The 17,288-nt window shown below is 44.4% G+C and overlaps 1 pseudogene; it reads left to right on the top strand.

Moving 5' to 3' along the window:
- The first annotated feature begins 2,597 nt into the window (after positions 1-2,597).
- The window catches only part of LOC135227245 (patr class I histocompatibility antigen, B-2 alpha chain-like), a 49,239-nt pseudogene continuing 34,548 nt past the window's right edge, over positions 2,598-17,288 (top strand).

The following is a 17,288-nucleotide window of genomic DNA, read 5'->3' as shown; positions in this document are numbered from 1 at the left end:
CAACCAAGCAAAGAACCACAACCAGCTAAGGTGCTTGCTGAGGGCAAAGGGAATACAGAGTGAGTGGTAGAAGAAGGTAGTTCAAGATACCAGTTATGACCATGTGACCAGTTGCTGAAACAAGGACTGTAATTGTTACCGGTATTCCACCTTATATGTGTGCATCAAGCATTTTTGTTTTCTTGTAAAATATAAGACGGAAACTGGGCTAGTGCAATTCTGGTTGTACACATGTTAGTTGTATCATGTTAGGGGCTAGTGTGACTTTATAATTATCTTTATTCAGAGATTACTTATGGGTTAAGATGTATACAGGTGCCAAGTTGACAAAGGATGGAATATGATCACTAAGGTTGTGTGTCAACTAGGCTGGGTCATGATTCTCGGTGGTTTGGCAGTTACGATGTAGTTTGGCAGTCATATAATGATGTGATCACCTCCATGATGAGATCTGATATAATGCGATTAGCTTTATGATGGGAAATGCTGTGAGTAGGCTATCAGTAGAATGGAAATATCCTTGGGTGTGTGACCTGCATCCAATGAAGGTGGAATTTCTGGCAAGGCTCTCAGGCTTTTGCTCACTCTGGATCTTGCAGCTGGCTTCTGTTTGTCTGGCCTCTGATTCTGGGAACTTGAGCTAGCAGCTTGCCTGCCAATCTTGGGATTTGTCAGTCCCCATGGTCTGGATCTTGGGTTCACCGGTCCCTGCAGCTATGTTTATCCAGAGAGGCCTCCAGTCTGACCCACAGACTTGGAACTTTGCAGCTTCTACAACCATGTGAGCCATTTCCTTGATATAAATCTCTCGTGAAAGAGAGAGAAATGCTTCACTGGTTTTGCTTCCCTAGAGAGCCCAGCCTAAGACATTTGTATAGAAAGCACTTCTCCTACATTCCAAAGTATGATGTTTGTCTCAAGGAAAATAATTTGTGTGAGCTGAACTTGCCTTTTTTTAATGGAATATCATTTTTATTTGAAAGAAGGAATGGCAGAAACTATTTTGGATATTTGACACTTTCTCAAAAATGAACAATTGGTAAGCTTGTCATTTAAGGGAAACCAACTGACAGTATTGTTGGTAATGGTAAAGTGTAATCTCTCAAGAGATTAGAATATTTGAAAACTTGTATCCACCACAAATTTGACAGCTTTCCAAAATTTACAAACTTCTCAGCTGGGATGAGTGATAATACTAAGAAAATGTGGCCTTTTGATATTTTGTAATGAAATGTGTCAATATGAGAAGACATGCATACTCAGTGAACTAATCCATGCCTTTAAAAAACTCTTGCCTTAGTACAAGACTCATTCAATGTGTAAAATGGACCTATGGGTTTTAATGAACAGAATATGAAATATTCAATAGTAGGTTTTCCAATTGCAGCTAACCTTTAAGAAACTACCACTTCCATAGCTTTAGTGAAGTATCAAAGATGAACAGTCACAATTACTTGGAAAGGTATTAATAATGCTCCTCCCTTTTCCAACTTCATATTTGTGCGACACTGGATTTTTCTGTATATACCTCAACAAAGCAATAGACTGACCAAAACCAAACCCATTGCTGTCCAGTTGATTCTGACTCATAGCGATCCTATAGGACAGAGTGGAACTGCCCCATAGAGTTTCCAAGAAGCACTTGGTGCATTTGAACTGCCAATCTTTTGGTTAGCAGCCTTAGCACTTAATCACTAAGCCACCAGGGATTCCAACAGATTGGAGCAGATATGAAAAACCAGAAGCCTTCTATTGACACATTAAAAACAGCCATGCAAAAATGTAAAATGACCCACTCTTCTCATTACGTTGTTTTATTTTGGAAAATATTTTTCATGAAAATATATTATGTCCCTTAATGTTTAATGCGTTATTGTCATTCTAAAGTAATTTAATATTTTTAACTCTGTTTTAATTTCTCATATGGTTAATATCGACAGATATAACACACATAAACAAAACCACTTTGGGTTCTTCACTAATTTGTAAGAAAAAAAAAAAAAAGAGCAAATAGAAATTCTAAGGAGCCCTAGTGGCACAATGGTTGAGCTCCTGGCTGCTAACCCAAAGGTCAGTGGTTGGAACCCACCTGCTGCTCCACAAGAGAGAAGGCCTGGCGATCTGCTCCTACAAAGATTACAGCCTAGGAGACCCTATGGGGCAGTTCTATTGTCATGTAGGGCCTCTATGAATCCACGCCAGAGCACGCAACAATAACATAGAGATCCTGACACTAAAAAGGACCTCTGACTTAAGCGGCCCCGGCCCAGGACTCAAGGACACAGTGTAGCAAAGGCTCAGAACAGGAGGAGCGGGGTCAGGGCAGTCCCAGTACCTGGACTTGCCTCTGAGGCCCGGATGGCGGCGTTAGGGGTTGAGAGGCCTAGCATTGTGGTTTCTCAGTCTCCCAGTTTTACTTTTCCCTCTCAAAACCTGTGTCAGTTCCTTCAGCCCTGGACACACACGAAGCGGCCCCAGTCCTCACTCCAATTGGGTCTCCGATTTCTGGAGAAGCCAATCACCGCGTTTTCCCATAATCGGGGGTCCGCTCCGTCTGGCCAGGACGCAGATTCTCCCTAGACCCCAGTAGTCAGGTCATGGCACCCCGGACCCTCCTCCTGCTGCTCTCAGGGACCCTGGCCCAGACCCGGGGCGGGGATGGGGTGAGTGCGAGGTCGAGAGTGAAACGAGCTCTGCGGAGGGAGCAGCGAAGGGACCGCCCAGCGGGGACGCAGGAACCTTGGAGAAGCCTCGTTCTCCTGCCCCATCCCCGTCCTGACTGTCCTCCCCTCGCCCCTACCCCTTCCTCTCACGCCCCTACGTACGGGCCCTGCTCCTGCAGCCCCTTTTTTGCCCAGGAGCCCCTCGCACCTCCCCGCCCCGACCGACCCGGACCCGGGCGCCGCGCGGGGAGGTGGTGGTCGGTGGTCTCAGCACCGCCCCCCCCCGCCCCCAGGCTCCCACTCCCTGAGGTATTTCGACACAGCCGTGTCCCGGCCCAACCACGAGGAGCCCCGGTACATCTCCGTCGGCTACGTGGACGACACGCAGTTCGTGGGGTTCGACGGCGACGCCGCGAATCCGAGGGAGGAGCCACGGGCGCCGTGGATGGAGCAGGAGGGGCCGGAGTATTGGGACCTTAACGCGCGGGTCTGCAAGGTTTCTGCGCAATCCTTTGGTGTGGGTCAGCGGAACCTGCGCGGCTACTACAACCTTAAGGAGTCTGGTGAGTGGTGCCGGGCCAGGGTCGTAGGTCACGAGTCCCTTCGCCCCCACGGACGACCAGGGGTCGCCCCGAGTCTCTGGTCTGAGCCTCACCCTGAGTCCCTGTGACCCGCTAGGCCCTTGGACCAAGAAAGGTAGACAGGCTCTGTTCTGATTTCCTTTACAGTTCAGAACCAAATTGACTCTGATGCATCACCGCCCATTGTGAGGGCATGGCTGACCTTTGGCGCGGGGCTGACCTCGGGGGCGGGGCTGACCTCGGGGTGTGGTTGACTGTGGGGCGGGGCCAGGGTCTCACACAGAGAATGTATGGCTGTGAATTGGGGTCAGATGGACGCCTCCTCCGTGGATTCTATCAACTGGCCTACGAGGGTGCCGATTACATCGCCCTGAATGAGGACATGGGCTCCTGGACAGCAGCGGACATGGCCGCTCGGATCACCCATCGCAAGTGGGAGGAGGCCAAAGAGCAACAGCACTTGAGGGTCCACTTTAAGGGAGAGTGCCTGGAGTGGCTCCGTAGGTACCTGGAGAAAGGGAAAGAGACTGCAGTGCGCAGGTACTAGGAGCCACAGGACGCCTCCCCTACTCCCTTTGAGCTGGGCTTGTGTCACCCTTGCTATGTCTCAAAAGGAGGGGAGGAGGATGAGGTAGACGCCACAATACCCCCTCCCATAGGTGTGGAATTTCCACATACTGTTTTTTTGTAACATAGAATGACTTGCCTAGAGGAGGCCTCTTTTCTGTCAGAGACAGTTAAGGCATCCACTTTCTCTGGAGGCAGGTAGTAGGGGAGATGATTCCTGACTAATCAGCAGTTCTCTTCGATCCTGAAATTGACTATGGGAGCCACCAGAAACTTTTCTCCCTCAACATTTGTTCTCTGCCCCACATCCAATGAGTCTGAAGGTCTGATTCCAGCTTTTCTGACTTTCTCAGCCTGCACCCAAGTCAGAACTAGAAATCCCTGCTCTCCCCCTCAGACACCTGGAACCTCCTACTTTGGGCTGCCTCACCCTGATTCTAGAACTCTCCAAGAAATAGGAGATTATCCCAGATCGCTGGTCCAGGCCGAAGTCTGAATTTCCCACCCCCTCCCTCAGCCCAATTGCCCTGTCCATTCTCAGTATGATCACATGAGCACTGCTCAGGTAGCCCATGGGAGGTAATGCAGAGTTCCTGAATTTTCTGACCCTTCCTTCAGTGACTCCAAAGACACATGTGACTGATCACCACATCTCTGACCGTGAGGTCACACTGAGGTGCTGGGCCCTGGGCTTCTACCCAGCCGAAATCACCCTGACCTGACAAAGGGACGGTGAGGACCAGACTTAGGATACAGAGACCTGGAAACTAGTCCTGCAGGGGACGGGACCTTCCAGAAGTGGGTGGCCGTGGTGGTGCCCTCTGGAGAGGAGCAGAGATACTTGTGCCATGTGCAGCATGATGGGCTGCCTGAGCCCATCACCCTGAGATGGGGTAGGGAGGATGTTATGGATTGAATCATGTCCCCAAAAATATGTCTTGATAATCCTAACCTCTATGCCTATGTTTACAATCCCATTTGGGAATGGGTTGTCTTTGTTATGTTAGGGGGGCAGGATTAGTGTAACACGTGTCTTGAGTCAATCTCTTTTGAGATATAAAAGAAATTTAAATAAGTGAGTAAGCAGAGATGGGGTAAGAGAGGTGCCAAGACACATGGAGATCTCCGAGGAACCAGGAAGAGAAGCTGAAGAGACAAGGACCTTCCTCCAGCACTGACAGAACTTCTTCCCCTAGACCCGGCGCTCTAAATTCAGACTTCTAGCCTCCTAAACTGTGCGAAAATATATTTCTATTTGTTAAAGCCGTCCACTTGTGTTATTTCTGTTATAGGAGCACTAGATAACTAAGATAGAGGGAAATGAGGGTGGAGCCTCTTCCTTGGAGCAGCAGGAGCCCTTCTGAAGACCCTTAAAGAGTCAGGGCTCCTCATCTCCTTTCTCGTTCCAGAACTGTCTTCCCGGCCCATCACCCCCAACATGGAAATTGTTGCTGTCCTTGTTCTGGGAATTGTTGCTGTCCTGGTTCTCCTTGGAGCTATGTTGGAGTTGTGGCTAGAGCTGTGATCTACAGGAAGAAGAGCTCAGGTAGAGATGGGGGTAGGGTCTGAGTTTTCTCATTCCACTGGGGAGTTTCAAGTCCCAGGTAGGAGATTTTCTGTGTCCTACCTCATTACGGGCGGCACCATCCAAAAACAAGCTAACCCAGTCTGCGGCCCTGTGTGCTAACAATTACTCTTTTGTAAAGCACATGTGAGAATGAAGGGCAAATCTTTCACCTTAATGGTTCTCGCAGTGGAGACCTGATTCCCAGTAGTGGCAGGTCACTGGGGAAGGTTCCTCCTGAGGACAGATTTCCAGGAGTGTGGTTGGTATAGACACTGCACATTGTGTTTCCTTGTCCTGCCCTGGTACTGCAATGACAGTTCTGGAAACTTGCCTGGGGCCTAGGACTAGTGGGCTCTTCTAGGACCTCATAGGCCTGCCTCCTCCCCAATGCAATCTCTCACAGAATTCTTTCTTCCTGCAGGTGAAAGAGAAGGGAGCTACACTCAAGCTTCAAGTTAAGTATGAAGGAAGGGAGGCTAATCCTGAGACCCTTGGAATAGTACAGATGGGAGCCCATGGGGATGCCACCTCACCCCGTAATTCCTGTTCTCCTAGTCTCATCTCCTGTGGGTTCTGACCAGAGCCTGTTTTTGTTCTCCAGATGGTGACAGTGTCCAGGGCTCTGATGTATAAAGGTGAGACGCTGGGGAGCCTGACATGGAGACGTGTTGGGGCAGAGGGAACACAACTGGGTTATGGGGATTCTTTGGATTTGGGCATTTTGAGATTGCAGCAGGCTATTCAGAGTGTCAATACTTACATGACCAACCTTAATTTGTTTATGATTCTTTTCTTCTGTACCATGAGAGCACTGCCTTGAGTGGGCCTGAGCCGAAGCATAGTGAGGTGGGGGTAAAGGAGGGCATTTGCCCCCTGGGCGCAAGTTCAAGAGTGTTGGTAGGGAAATGCAGGGGTGTGGACTGCACCAGGTGACACGTCAGAGGGGGTGACACCACATGGTCCAGAGATTCATCCAAGACCGAACTATGCAGGACTTGAGCTGCTCCAGAAACCCTGTGCCAGCTTAAGCCATGTTTCTGCACTGCTGTCTGCTGCCACAGTTCTCAGTGTCTGCTGGGATGATTGACGGGCCTGGTGGCACCGCTCCTGCCATGCTGCTACCCACCCCAACTTGGGAATCCCCAGAGCCCATCTGTCAGCCTGCCTGCTGCCCAAGAAGCAAGCACAGTGGGAAATCGCCTGCGGGCTGCAGGCATGCTTGACTTCTCCTATTCATCTTGACATGGGGGTGGACGGAGGACAGGGGGTTACAACTTAGAGATTGCCCCTGAGTACTTGAATGATGGGGGGCACAATTTAGAGATTACTCCTGGGTGCTCCTTGCCCTCACTACACGATTTGTTTACACCCCACTTTGTGATTGAAGAACCCCTGACTTCTCTTTCTACAATGGCTGTCTGAATGTGTCTGCATTCCTATCAGCATAAAGTGAGCATGTGGGGACCAACCCACCCCTGCCCACCAGGACTCCCACCCTGCACTGACCTCTGTCCCTTCCCTGCTTGACAGTCTCCATTGCAGCAGAGGTGGCTCTGGAATGTCTTTGTAGTAGACTGAATTATGTCCCCAAAAAATATGTGTTGTAAATCCTAGTCTCTGTGCATGTGGTTGTAGTCCCATTTGGAGATAGGTTGTCTACGTTATATTAATGAAGATTAGTGTAAGGTGTACCTTGACTAAGTCTCTTTTGAAATATAAAAAAGCGAGCAGAGATGGGGTAAGATAGGTGCCAAGGCACGTGGAGATCTCCAAGGAACCAGGGAGCAGAAGCTGAAGAGACAAGGACCTTCCTCCAAAGCTGACACAGAGAGAAAGCTTTCTCCTAGAGCCAGCACTCTGAATTCAGACTTCTAGCCTCCTAGACTGTGAAAAAATAAATTTCTGTTTGTTAAAGCCACGCACTTAGGATATTTCCGTTATAGCAGCACTGGATAACTAAGAAAATAAACAAAGAATATTTTTCTACAGATGGTTTGAGGAGAAATAAAGTCTCTTCTACAAATATGTAACAATATAGTAAACATCTAAATTAAATGTAAAGAAGTAAATAAAACCTTCTAGTTCAGTGTCAGTGTCATTATTTGGTTTTCTCCCACTTACATAGGGCCCAGGCTTCTGTCCTGAGTAGGTCCCCTGTGCAATTTCAGCACTCCCTCACCTGCATGGCTCAGGGTTCAGCCCTCTGTCTCCTCTGTGTGACTTAATCACAGTCTCAGCATGAGAGGGCTTCCTACCCCCAATTCTGGAGGAATGTGAGGCCTCTGTCCTCAATTTTCACCTGTTCCTTTATGTTCTGGGCACATAACAGTCATTCAAAAAAGTCAAATCTCACATCCTCTTACATTTTTCAACTGAAAGTATCACTGTTATTTGCCATGAAATAATGTACGTCTGTAGGCATTGGGTGGGTAGCTAAAAAGCCAAAATTAAAACCACATGTAATTAAAGAAGTCAAAAACCTTAAGAGCCATCTCTATTCATTCTCATGTAGACATGCCATTGTTAGATTATATTTCATATATCTGTTTCTCACTCTGGAAAAATTATCTCACTCTGGGGTAAGTTGTGCTAATCCTTATTTTGTCTTTTTAAGTCTAACAACGCTGCTTTTAACCTTTTAAATTCTCCCAAATTCAAATGGTGTAAGTCATCTCAATGATACTGCATGTAAACATTCAAAGTGGACTGAAGAAATTTAGGTGTACTTAAGTCATATAAGTAAATAACTGATAGCTTTCACAGACTGAAGAAAATCAAGTTGACTATTTGATTTTTGGGTGTTGTTCCCATTTTACTTTATAGCCACTGTCGTATTGTATGTAGTTGATCTTGATGTGTAATCTGTATATTTAGGGGGAAGTGCAGTATAAAAGAGTAGTCTTTAATCCTAGGTTAGAGTCTTGGCTTCATTACTGAGTATGCTATATGCAAATTAGTGTTTTCACTAAGTCACTGTAGCAAAAAGTGTATCAGTACCAGTTGCAGTTGAGTTAATTCTGACTCATGGGAATGCCATGTGTATCGAAGAAGTAGGACGAGCTGTACTCCTGGCACTGCTTTCTTGGTGGTATGAGGACCCCCTGTCTTTCTACTCACTTCTCTTTTATATCTCAAAAGAAATTGACTTAAGACAAAACCTAATCTTGCAGATTAAGTCCTGCGCCGTTAACATAACTGCCTCTAATCTTGCTTCCTTAACATCATAAAGGTAGGATTTACAACACATAGGAAAATCACATGAGATGACAAAATGGTGTATAATCGCACAATACTGGGAATCATGGCCTACCTAAGTTGACACATATTTTGGGGGGACACAGTTCAATCCATGACACCCCCTAAAGAGACAGAAAGTGATGGAATGGATAAAGAAAACACTACCCGTCAATATGTTGTCCACAAGAAACATACTTTAGATACAAAGACATAAATACATTAAAAATCAAAGAATAGAAAAAAATTTATCAAGGAAACAGTAACCAAAAAAGGGCAGATAAAATAGATTTTATTTATCTCGGATAAAATACATTTACTAATCTATATTTAGTAAACTGACAAACTATCTTATAAATATTGCCTGAATTTTTCCACTTCTTTACATCTTTACTGCGTGCTCCCTGGTTCACACCACAACCTCCTGTCTTAGGGACTACTATGATGATCTCCTAACTAGAACTCTAGTTTCAATTCTTGCCTGCCTACTTTCCAACCATCAGCCAGTGTGGTTTTGAAAAACACAGATCAGATTCTATCATCCTGCTACTTAAAGCCTGTCAATGGCTTCATATGTTTCTCATCACACTTAGAACAAAACCCAAACTCCTTACTAAGCCTGACCATCTCCACAATGCAAGTCCAAACTCCCTTTTCTCTGTCAGCATTCTGCTGCCCACATACCTCACCAGCCACACTGGTGATACTAATCTCAGATAATATAGATTTTAAGGCAAAATCCATCATAAAAGACAAGGAAATTTATATAATCATTATAAAGACAATCCACCAAGAAGACATAACCTTAATAAATACCTACGCATCCATCCACAGGGCTCCAAAATACATAAAACAAACTCTAACAGCACTGAAAAAAGAAATAGACGGTTCCACAATAATAGTAGGAGATTAAAACACACCACTGTTGGTAAAGGACAGGACATCTAGAAAGAAAATCAACAAAGACATGGAAGACCTAAAAGCCAGATCAATCAACTTGACTTCATAGACATATACAGAACATTCAACCCGACAGCATCACAGAATACATTCTTTTCCAAAGCACAGGGAACATTCTACAGAATAGATCACATTTTAGGCTACAAAGCAACCCTCAATAAAATCCAAAACATTGAGATAATACAAAACATTTTCTCTGATCACAATGCCATAAAAGTAGAAATCAAAACTGGAACATCAAGGGAAAAAAGATCAAATACATGGATATAAATAACACCTTGCTTAAAAACAAATAGGTAATAAACCAAAAAAACGAAACCCAGTGCCGTCGAGTTGATTCCAACTCATAGCAACCCTATAGGACAGAGTAGAACTGCCCCCATAGAGTTTCCAAGGAGCACCTGGAAGATTCAAACTGCCGATCCTTTGGTTAGCAGCTGTAGCACTTAACCACTACACCACCAGGGTTTCCAAATAGGTAATAAAAAATAAAAAAATTTTTTTTTATTTTTTATTTTTAATAGAAGAGATCAAAGAGGGAATAAAAATATTCCTAGAATCAAATGAGAATGAAAACACATCATACCAAAACCTTTGGGACACAGCAAAGGCAGTGCTCGGAGGTCAATTTTGTAGCAGTAAACACACACATCAAAAAAGAAGAATGGGCCAAAATCAAAACACTAGCCCTACAACTTGAACAAATAGAGAACAGCAAAAGAAACCCTTAGGCACCAGAAGAAAGGAACTAATAAAGATTGGGACAGAAATAAATGGAATAGAGAACAGAAAAGCAAAAGAAAGAACCAGCAAGGCCAAAAGTTGGTTCTTTGAAAAGGTCAACAAAATCAACAAACCATTGGCCAATCTGACAAAAGAAAAAGAGGAGAGGAAGCAAATAACCCAAATAAGAAATGAGACAGAGGACATTACAACAGACCCAACTGAAATAAAAAGGATCATGACAGAATACTATGAAAAATTATACTCCTACAAATTAGAGAACCTAGAGGAAATAGACAAATTTCTAGAAACACACTACCTACCTAAACTAACACAAACTGAGACAGAAAATCTCAACAGATCCATGACAGGAGAAGAGATTGAAGAAGTAACAAAAAGAACTCCCAACAAAAAAAAGCACTGACACAGATGGCTTCACTGGAAAATTGTATCATTCATGGAAGAGCTCACACCAGTACTATTCAAACTATTTCAGAGCATAGAAAAGGAAGGAATACTCTCAAATTCATTTATGAAGCCAGCATCACCCTGATATCAAAGGCAGGCAAAGACATCACAAAAAAAGAAAATTATGGACAAATATCTCTCAGAAATATAGACACAGAAATCCTGAACAAAATTCTAGCCAATAGAATTTAGCATCAAATTAAAAAAAAAATGATAATACACCACGACCAAGTGAGAGTCATACCAGGTGTGTAAGGTGTGTAAGGATGGTTCAGTATCACAAAATCAATGTAATCCACCACATAAATAAAACAAAATTTAAAAAATCTCAATCAATGAAGAAAGGCATTTGATAAAGCCCAACACCCATTCCTGATAAATACTTTCAATAAAAAAGGAATAGAAGGGAAATTCCTCAACATGATAAGGTCACCTATACAAAACCAACAGCCAGCATCATTCTCAATGGAGAGAGACTGAAAGCATTCGCCTTAGAACAGGAAAAAGATAAGGATGCCCTTTATCACCATTCCTGTTTAACATTGTGCTGGAAGTCCTAGCAATAAGGTAAGAAAAAAATCCTTTAAGACCAGTCAGAATTGAGAATCAATTAGAAAACTCATCCTTACGATTTTGTTTCTGTAGAACTACTCTTGTTATCAAATGTCTAAGGCTTGTTTCTCTAGAGAAGCAAAAGTAATGGTATGTATGTATATATATATATATATATTATATATACATATATATGGAGAGAGTGAGGAAGGGAAATAGAGAGAGAGAGGTTTATCTAAATAAATGGCTTACATAGTTGTAGAGGCTGGCAAGGCCCAAGTCCATGGGTCAGGTGTCAGGCTGGAGACTTCTGACTCACATAGCTACAAGAGCTGAGGAACCCAAGATCAGCAGTCAGATGGCAGGCTGTTGGCTCACTGGTTGTGGATGCTGAGGAATCCAAGATTGGCAGGCAATACAGCAAACAACAGGCTCAAGTTCTAAGAACTGGAGGGCAGGTGATGACGAGCCAAACACAGGATCCAAAGGTAGTAAGTGAGTTTTGCCAGAACATCCATATATATGTTGGATGCAGGCCACACCCCCAAGGAAACTCCCTTTACAACTGATTGGCTGATCACATCGGATCACATTATGGAATATGAATACATTATTACATAACTGCCAAAACACATCCTTACAGAACTGCCAAATTACAATATTACATAACTGCCAAAACACTGAGAATCACTGACCAGCCAATTTGACACAATTTAAACATCACACACGGTGAAGATGCCATGTAAAGACAAATGCACACGGAAGATGCATCTACAAGCCCAGGAATTCCAAGGATTGCTGGCAGCTGTTATAGAGAAAGATGGGCTTCCACCCTAGAGCCATGCCCTGAATTCAGATTTCTAGCCTCCTGAATTGTGAGAAAATAAGTTTATGTTCTTTAAGGCCACCCATTTGTGGTAGCGTTTGTTGCAGCATCACTAAAGTAATTAAGACATCAGCCTTTTGCTAATGAAGCTACTGTGAACATAGTTTTACAGGTCCTATGGTGAATTCTTTGTGTTCTTGACCCCAAGTATTCTCAACTCGGGCTGACACACAGTTGTAAATGCTTATTTACCAATACCAGAGGAGGGATACCAAACCACAACAGGAAGCTGTGACTCATTCCTGTGCCAACTATTTGGAATTGTCTACTGATCCTCAAGAGGACCAAACTACATGTGATTGGTACCTCAGGGACACAGTAAAGATCAGGCACACAATCCCTGTCTCTTGCAGTGAGCGCCCATTGTCATTGAGGAACACAGAAGAAACCACTTGGAAGTGATATAAATTACCAAGCTCCATGATGACCAGAGTTGAAAGTGGGGATTCAGTTGGGAAAGATGCACTCGGGTCCCTCTGGTGCTCTTCCCCTTGGATCCTGACCCTTAGTTTTCCCCATGCCTATTTTATAGATATAGAACTTTATGGGGGGGGGGGCTGAACCTTTTGCCTTCAGGACCCTTGAATACCAGGAGCTACATTGCTTTCTCTTCTCCTTCCCTCTAGGATGTCAAAAGTACCCTGGAAAAGTAGGTGATTTCCTGCATTTCTTTGAGTGAGTTGGTCTTGGCTTAGAGACTAAGGGGAAACCCTGGTGGCATAGCGGTTAAGTGCTATGGCTGCTAACCAAAGGGTCAGCAGTTTGAATCCACCAGATGCCCCTTGGAAACTCTATGAGGCAGCTCTGCTCTGTCCCACAGGGTGGCTATGAGTCAGAATCGACTCGATAGCACTGGGTTTCGTTTGTTTTTTTTTTTTTAAAGAGTAAGGGTACAGTAGAATCAAGGGAGTAAGGGTGGAAAATTCATGCAGTATTTGGGTAGGATATGGCAGTAGTTTCCTTGACCCATGATGGCAATTAGAGGCTAAATCATTGGAACTTCCTTGGTAAAGAGAATGATAATATAGAACTAGATTCCATTCTGTCCTGTAGGGTATAATTTTGTCCAAACAGGATGTAAGGAGGAAGGGGTTGGGGGACTGGAAAGGATGTTTATCATTATGCTTGAAATATAAAAATATCTGTCTTAGTTATCGAGCACTGCTATAACAAATACCAAACAGAAGTTTATTCTCATGCAGTCTAGTCTGCTAGAAGTCCAAATTCAGGGTACCAGCTCCCAGGGAAGGCTTTCTCTCCCCGTCGGCTCTGGGGGAAGGCCCTTGTCATCAATCTTTCCCTGGTCTAGGAGCTTCTCTGCACAGGAACCCCGTGTCCAAAGGACACGCTCTGCTCCTGGCACTACTTTATTGGTGGTATAAGGTCCCCCTTGTCTCATTTCTTTTTTATATCTCAAAAGAGATTGACTTAAGGCCTAACCTAATGTTGTAGATTGAGCCCCGCCTCATTCATATAACTGCCTCAAATCCTGCCTCATTAACATCATAGAGGTAGGATTTACAACACAGGAAAATCACATCGGATGACAAAATGGTGGACAATCACACAATACTGTTGACATATATTTTTTGGGGGGACATAATTCAATCCATGGTATTCTCTACCCTTTGGTCTCCCAAAATTCATGTCCTTGCCACATGTAAAACATACCCCATCATATCATAGCAAAAGTCTTAAATAAACTCCAACTCCAAAATCCAAAAATTCCTCTTCATCTATGAAACCTTAGAATACAAGTTATCTGCTCCTGAAGTACAATGATGAAACAGACACAAGCTAGACATTTTCATTACAAATTTGGAGAAATTGGAGGGAAAGAAAGGTTAACAGGCACAAATCAAATCAGCAGAACACATTACTTTAGCTCTCAAGGCTTGAAAATAACCCTCAGTTCTCTGAGACAATTTAGGCAACGGCCCTATCTCCAGACACTGGGTGTTGGCCATACTCCCCGGATTCTGAGTGGAGTCTCCTTGGCCCTGGACTTCAGCTCCACCTTTCAGGCTCACTGGAATGGCAACTCTGCTCCCTCGAACTTGGGTGGCCCCAGAGTCCATGGCTCCAATGTTTGAGACCTCAGAGGCAGTGGCCCTACCCTTTGAGACTGAGGCAGCTCTGCTTCCTGTGTTGCTTGTCTCTTCAGTTTCTGCTTCCTGGTTCCTTGGCTTCTCAGCCCCTTGGGGCTCTCTGGCCACATCTGCCCTGCTGGGGCAAGTGTTCCAAAGCTCTTTAGTTCTATCAATAATTGCCTGAAGGTACCCCACTCCACCAGGAAGCCTCCTGTTCAAAGTCACTCAGCTCTCTCACTCCATGGGTCAGCTCCAGAGTCATCTTGTACTTGTCTCTGGGTTCTGCTCCTGCCATTTCTGTTTCTTGCCATCTATGCTGTCTCTAATGTCTTTCTCACTTCCTTCTGAGTCCTCACCAGAATTGTCTTTGATGTTTATGATTCCACCAAGTCTCTTCAAGGCATTCTAGTCTTTTACTATTAGGCACTTTAAAACTCACCCCCTACAAATGTACATTTTCAAAACTGCTTGCACATTTTAGGTATCTGTTAGAGCAGCACCCTGCTCCCAGTACCAAATTCTGTCTTCATTATCTAGTGTTGCTATAACAGAAATACCACAAGTGGATGGCTTTAATAAACAGAAGTTTATTCTCTCACAGTCTAGTCTGCAAGAAGTCCAAATTCAGCCAGTTCCAGGGGAAGCTTTTCTCTCTCCGTTGGCTTTGGGGGGAAGATCCTTATCATCAGTCTTCCCCTGGTCTAGGAGCTTCTCTGCATGGGACCCTGAGTCCAAAGGACTGGCTCTGCTCCTGGCACTACTATCATGGTTGTATGAGGTCCCCCTTGTCTCTCTGCTCATTTATCTTTTATATCTCAAAAGAGATTAACTTAAGACCTAACTTAATGTTGTAGATTGAGTCCTGCTTCATTAACATAACTGCCTATAATCTTACCTCATTAACATCATAGAGGTAAGATTTACAGCACATAGGAAAATCACATCAGATGACAAAATGGTGGACAATCACACAACACTGGGAATCATGGCACATATTTTGAGGGGACAGAATTCAATCTATTACACACTCCTAGAATGTTCTGAGACTCATTCTTAAGGTAAGGCTCTATCCAGGGGACCACATGGCTCTCCATAGATTGGTAAAGAAAGCAGTAGATAAGTACTTGTCTTCAGGGAAGGGGGATGTCTTAGGTTGAGTTGTCTTGAGAAGCAAAACCAGTGCAGCATATAGATATATATATAATATAGAGACAGATTTATATCAAGGAAATGGCTCACACAGTTGTAGATGCTGGAAAGTCTCAAGTTCATGGGTCAGGCCGGAAGCTTCTCCTGACGGACGTAGCCATAGGAGCTGGTGAATCCAAGAGTGGATGATCAGACAGCAGGCCTCTCGCTTATGGGCTGTAGAGGCTGATTAATCCCAATATTGGCAGGTAAGATGGCAGGTAAGCTGCTAGCTCAAGTTCCAAGAATCAGAGGTCAGATGAGCAGGAGCTAGCTACAGGAGTCAGAGTGAGGAAAAGCCCTTAAGCTTTGCCAGAAAGTCTACCTGTATTGGATGCAGGCCACAACCCCAAGGAAGCTCCCTTTCAGCTGATAGGATACTTACAGCAGATCCCCTCATGGGATCACAGAGCCAATTACATTATTATACAACCGGCAAACTACATCATAACTGCCAAACTACTGAGAATCATGGCCCAGCCAAGTTGACACACAACCTTAACAATCACAGGGGAGAAAGTGGAAAGATGGAAAATTTTAGTTTCTATTGAAAGAAAACAGCATCTGAATACTTGGCTAGAGCTTCCCCCGACCCTGCCCTCTCTTCTCTTATCTCCCTACCACTCCTAGATGTGAGAAAGTGAAGACCATGAAGGTGAGTTTCGTATCCATAGAGCTGGAGAAGAACTTCAGCAATTTCCCTTGACGGTACCTTGCCCTGAGAAAGGTCCTTAAACAGCTCATCAGTGAGTTTCTCCCAAAAGAAAACTAGAAGAGGGATTCACCAGATGAAAGAAAATCCTTAGGTCATATCTCAGCTGGACTTCGGTTACTCCTCTGTCACTTTCCATGCTCATACTCATCCCACCCCTTTACTTGGCTTTCAATGTCACTCTCAGTTGAGTCATAGAAATCAAGGGAGAGGAAGCCTTAGATGTCATCTAGTCTTATGTCTGTATTTTTCTAAATAGGCACCCAGAGAAGTTAAATAATTTGCCCAAGTTATCAGGTAGAGTGACTATATAATGTAGCATCTAAACTGGAACACTCTTAAGGGTAAAAGGTAGTGCTATTGATATTTATGCAGGGAAAATAGGTATAAACGAGACTGTTCCTAGGGAAGCAGACACAGGGTCACTGTACCCCTAGACCTTAATGCTACCTTGCTCTGTATCCTTCTTAACACATTCCATTCTTTCTGGCCCTTGACTGTGCCTAGCTCTTCTCCACACAGTGAAATAGATGATGTCAGAGGGGAACGGTGAGAGGACAAGGCTGGAACCTAGACCACCTTCCCTTACAGAGTCGAGAGATCATTATCTGTTTATATTAGGATCAAGGTGAAAAGTGAAGCCATTGTCCCCTCCCTTCTCTTAGGTAACATTCTGGATTGAGAAAGTTAACCAAACTATGTTGTTCAGGGGACCTTTAAGAGAACAGGCTCTGTAAAGGCAGGCTAGTAGAGCAAGGCAGGGGAGATTAGCTATTTCCATTCTCATCCAGCTCCCCACTCTGGCTTCTTCCACCAGTGGACATGACCCTGAGACTGCTCAACTTGGCCTAGTCCTGTCGGAATTGTGTATGAGTGTCAAGGTCATGGAGACAGGGCTCCAGGATCTCCCTGATATACCGTGTCATTTCACCTTCTACCTTTGCCTCCTGACTACTGAGGATTTCACCTCAGGTAAACACTACTGAGAGGTGGAGGTGGGCGACAAGACCCACTGGGCAGTGAGTGTGTGCTAAGACTCTGTGAAAAGAAAGGATAAGCTGACTCCACTCCCCGATACTGGCTACTGGTGGGTGTGA

The sequence above is a fragment of the Loxodonta africana genome, chromosome 1 (genome assembly GCF_030014295.1).
Source record: "Loxodonta africana isolate mLoxAfr1 chromosome 1, mLoxAfr1.hap2, whole genome shotgun sequence".
NCBI classification, from domain to species: Eukaryota; Metazoa; Chordata; class Mammalia; order Proboscidea; family Elephantidae; genus Loxodonta; species Loxodonta africana.
The sequence above is the reverse complement of the archived record's forward strand: the minus strand, read 5'-3'. Positions and strand labels throughout refer to the sequence as shown.